The 4,937-nt window shown below is 35.2% G+C and overlaps 1 long non-coding RNA gene across 1 annotated transcript; it reads right to left on the bottom strand.

Moving 5' to 3' along the window:
* Positions 1-852: 852 nt before the first annotated feature.
* Positions 853-2,798, bottom strand: LOC134082080 (uncharacterized). Its single transcript, XR_009939560.1, has 4 exons — positions 2,557-2,798; positions 2,338-2,419; positions 1,916-1,990; positions 853-927 (listed from the first exon to the last, which is right to left on the bottom strand). It is a non-coding gene; the product is annotated as an uncharacterized LOC134082080 (long non-coding RNA).
* Between the last annotated feature and the right edge of the window lie 2,139 nt (positions 2,799-4,937).

Here is a 4,937-nt window from a genome sequence, read left to right as displayed (position 1 = left end):
TTGGAAATTCAGAACATCACAAGTTTGCTTTTGTTTATGTAAAGCACGTTGCATGAAATGGGCTATAAATAAACTTGACTTGACATGGCAGGAGGATTGTTCTGTTTACTTATCAAATCAGCCAGCTTTTGGGCTACACTGGAGTCTGGACATCTGGAGAAAGCATAGCCTACCCATGAAGAATCTCTGTGTGATGTTTCATATATAATATGTTTATGGATAAATGAAATCACCTAAGCTTATTAATCCAGACTCAATTTCGGATATAATGGAATTTAAATAATAGAAAAGAATACAATGAATTGATACAAAAGTTATAAGAGTTAGGCTAAGAGGATGCACCCCATACAGAAAAATAACATATTGACATATATGCAGCTTGAATATATTCCAGTATAAGGGCATCTATGTTAAATACATATATTTACATCTATGTTAAATACATATATTTACATCTATGTTAAATACATATATTTACATATATGTATCAATATATGTCAACATATAAGTACATGTTTGAAATTGGCCACTTTCTTATATTTTCTGCATATAATTAAATATATTTAAATATATTGCACTAAGAAGAATGATCACATGACCCTTGATGAAAGTTGTGATCACATGACCTATATATTTCAGACTTATATTTCTCACATATATTCTGATATATTGTTCAAATATAGGGCATATTCTACTATGGTTTCATGTTTTCTGCATTTACAATTGTTTTCACTATAGTATTTACTTAAAATTAACCATAGTATCATTATAAAGAGGAAGAAACACACAACTCTTCTGTTTTCTTTTGTTGAATTTATTTAAAAATGGCCATTTTTGTTTTTGTACTGATATCACAGTTCTGCAAGTTTGGCATTAATTGCATGGCCCAGCAATCTTGAGGGAGTGCCTGAATCTCTTCTAGGTGGCCTATGGAAAAGACAGAACATATACAAATAGAACATGCAAAATATTAGTGACAACCACAGATGCTAAAGTACAGAATCACAATAATTGGAGAGAAATACAAAGCCAGTTGGAGAGAAAGACATACGTTATGTAAAATAAAATAAATTCATCCATTATAGTCTTTTTTCTATTATTTACTTACAGCAATACCTTTTTACATTTAAGTTTAGTTTGACTTTGTTATAAGTGAAAATCAGCTCTATTGACAAATCTTGCAAGATAATTTAGTTTATCTTACAAAAGTGGTATTTCCACAAAACAAGAAACTTTTATTTGCAGGATTCGCCAATAGAAGTAGATTTTCACTTATAACAAGGTCAAATAAGTGTACATCAAGTGCAAAAATGTCTAAAGATGTATTGATATATGCACATAATAGATCAAATAAACACGCAATTGGGAACAAAATGATTCATACCCCTGGAATTATTTATTTAATGTTGATTTTCCCTTAACCAATGTTTGTTCTGACTGAAAATGACATTGCCACATGCCAAAAGGTTGTAAGACCATGTGCTAGAAACATGGAACTTTTTTTACATTTTGATGATAAATGGCATGTGGCAGTGTCATGTTCAGTCAGAACAAACATATTGGTCAAGAGGAAATCAACATTAAATCGATATTTGCCATGAGCAGTATCCAGGATCCATGACATAACTGCAAGTCAATAAGGCAAAATCATGAGGAAAATCTGCCTGTCTCTATGGGAATTTAACATAGGGGTGTCTTTAAAGGTTGGACTTTTCCTAAATTAAGGCATTGAGATCAATTTCCAAAAGATGATTTCAACTTCAGCATGGGGGTCCAAACTTATGCATATGACTGTAGCCGATATGAATATGAATAATGTTCATAACTGTATATTCACTTAAGGTTATCTCACTTCAAAAAAATATTGCATAGAAATACAAAGTGAGTTGGAGAGAAAGACATACAACAAACTCACCCATTATGGCCTTAACCCTTTAAGGGTCCAGGAACTCCTTTTGCTCCCCCGTCTGCAACTCTTAAGACTTGCCCCCTGAAAAAATTGCACAATCAATTAGATCCTCAAATAGTTTACTACTGAAAAGATCTATGATGGTGAGGTGAAAATGTGAAGCAGTCCACACAGATAGCCTAACATTTTTAAATGAGACAACACAACTAACTCATACACAGGAGAGACATAGAGAATTGCACAGATAAAGCATTCAGTATCGTTCTGAATCAACTGTAACAATCTTAATGCACAAGCAGGCCAGGTAACAGTGTACAATAGTCCAGCTTGGAAATAACCATAATCTGTACAATAAGCTGTGTGGAATCTTGTGTCAGATAAGGTCTGATCTTCCTAATGTTGTAAAGGATAAAAACACAAACACTTACACCAGGTTGAGAGCAGCAGCCATAGTAGCAGGTAGTGCCATCAGGACAGACTGATTTTGCTCTGGACAGTTCATAGAGCCCACTACAAAGTCATAACAAACAGACACATGAAAGGAAGGGTTAAACTAAACATTTACAAACACAAATATATGCACACATACCAATGCTATATGCAATTATGTGTGTGTGTGTGTGTGTCTACCTGGTGAGTGAACTCACTTGCAGGCTTGTAATGGGCTTTGGAAGTGACAATATTCCAGAATAAACCCAGCGGTCTCAGGGCAGCAGTCCTCCACACAAGTAACACACCGCCTGCAAACAGAAGGAACAGAAGGAGGCTAAAATTAATAAGTTGCAAACACAGAGATCTATAGTTCCTGAAATCAGGGGGTGAGATAACGTATAGCAACACTATGTATATTATGCATCAACACTACATGTATTACCTTTAAATAATGTTAACTACCCATGTCCCATGGAAGTTTGCAACGTAACGAAATTAAGTAACGTTAACAACTTTCATACTTCAGCCTGCATGGTAATAGCCACTTTAAATGTACTGTTGGCTAAGCTACTTGCGCCTGATATTTAATTCAAACTAAAGCTGTACATTCATAAAGACATCTCTGACTGAATTATTGCTAGATATATTAACTACCATTCCAGATATTCCTCATAATGAAGTTGGTTACTGTAAAAGTTAACATTAACAGCTAACATCGCTAACGTTAGTGATGTTAGCTCGCTAGCTATATGCTAACTAATTATGATTCTAATCTAACACTATCAAATCATAATCACTTTGGTTAAGATTTCATTATGAAAACAATACATTTCTAATAGATTCCCGTTTTCAATTGGCATACTAAAGTACTGTAATTCTTACCTTGAATATGATGATGACGGCAGAGTTTGTTCAGCTTACATACAGCAAGCTTCATGACAGAAAAGTGACAGTTGAAGTGTGACTTGTGGCTGGAGTTGAAAAGTCAGTTGGGGTGGGGGATGGGAATTGCTGTGTGTGCGCATGCACTTTTAAAAAATCTATTCAGTGAATATATTCAGCACATAGACTTACATGTAAGATATTCACATATATGTTAGTGCTGGGTTCCGCATATACTTGCATCTATTCAGTGAATATATTCAGCACATAGACTTTCATGTAAGATATCCACATATATGTTACAGTGCTTGGTTCCACATATACTTGCATATATACATATTGGTACTATATATGTATTCAATATATTTTAGCCATCTATTTAAACATATGCTGGATGCAGCTGCATATATGTGCATATATTTTTTCCATGGATTTTTCTGTATGGGACAAGCTGTGAAATCAGGTAAGTGCAGTGTTATAAAATTATTGTTGTGCTGCCATCAGAGTGCCAACAATGTTCATAAAACATTTCTCTAGTGTTGATCAGTGGAGAGAGTAGCTACTCTGTGTGTCCTACCGTTTTGATATGTCTTAGGCTACCTCTCTGCAGAGCCAACAAACAAGCAAGGGGAAGAAGGTCTGCAATACTGATGGTCTTTAATCTCGTTCTTCAGCAGGAATTCAGAGTGATTAGACCAATATGCCTAGAGAAACTAACAATATTGTAGCCCACAGTTGTCTTTTCTTATGAAGGCGTATGCAACCATGGTTAATGGATCAAAAAGGTGTCATTATTGGCAAGACTTGGGTTTGCAACTAAGTGAAATGTGAAATTAAGTAAATGTAACTGTGCTACACTGACAATTGATAATCCCATAATGACCACTGTATGACAGTTACCTTACAAATGACACTAAACATTAAACAAAATACTTTCAATTTAATGATTAAAATGTCTGAACTTTAACATCAAGAAAAACAACAAGTGCACATTCTCTCAGAATGACCCCAGTGGACAATATTGCTAACTGAATGGCAACACTATTCTATCTATTGTCCGTCTCCTCTTTGGAGATGTGGATCTGAAGAACGACTTCTGTCAATGCCCTTGTGGACACACTTGAAGTGGACTGTGATGGAGGCTGGGGGAGAGACTGGAGGTTGTCATCATTCAGTATGGTTATCCAGTGCCACCTCCTACAGTGTTGTTGCAGAAGCCTTCGATGTTCCCAAGACCACTGTGCATGACGTTGTGCCAGTCCTAGAGATAGAGGTTACATCTTTTACCATCTTAGACACTTTCTTATAAACACTCATTTAAAATCAAATATTAGTAAGGAGAAAATTATTTTCTGCCATTACCATTTTATTTTGCATCGTTAGGCTATACCAGAGCCCTAGACATTCTCTGGTTATACCCAAATCCGGCTATGATATCACTTATCAAAGAGCAGTAGGCTTAAACTGGGAACTGTTTTGAACCAGGTGCTCATTTCTCAGTAGATACCAAAGCAACTTAGCTATCAAAGATTTTCACATTACACTTTTGTAAATTAAACGTATTTTTTAAAAGTACGAATAGAGTTCTGTCAGTTATAACTGACAGAACACTTAGGAGATAAGGGCCGTTCACACCAAGAACGATAACCATAACGATAACTAGGCTATAAATAAACATTGCTCTCGTTAATGTGAATGACGACGTTACCTAGAG

Source organism: Sardina pilchardus, chromosome 6 (assembly GCF_963854185.1).
Source record: "Sardina pilchardus chromosome 6, fSarPil1.1, whole genome shotgun sequence".
NCBI lineage: Eukaryota > Metazoa > Chordata > Actinopteri > Clupeiformes > Clupeidae > Sardina > Sardina pilchardus.
The sequence above is the reverse complement of the archived record's forward strand: the minus strand, read 5'-3'. Positions and strand labels throughout refer to the sequence as shown.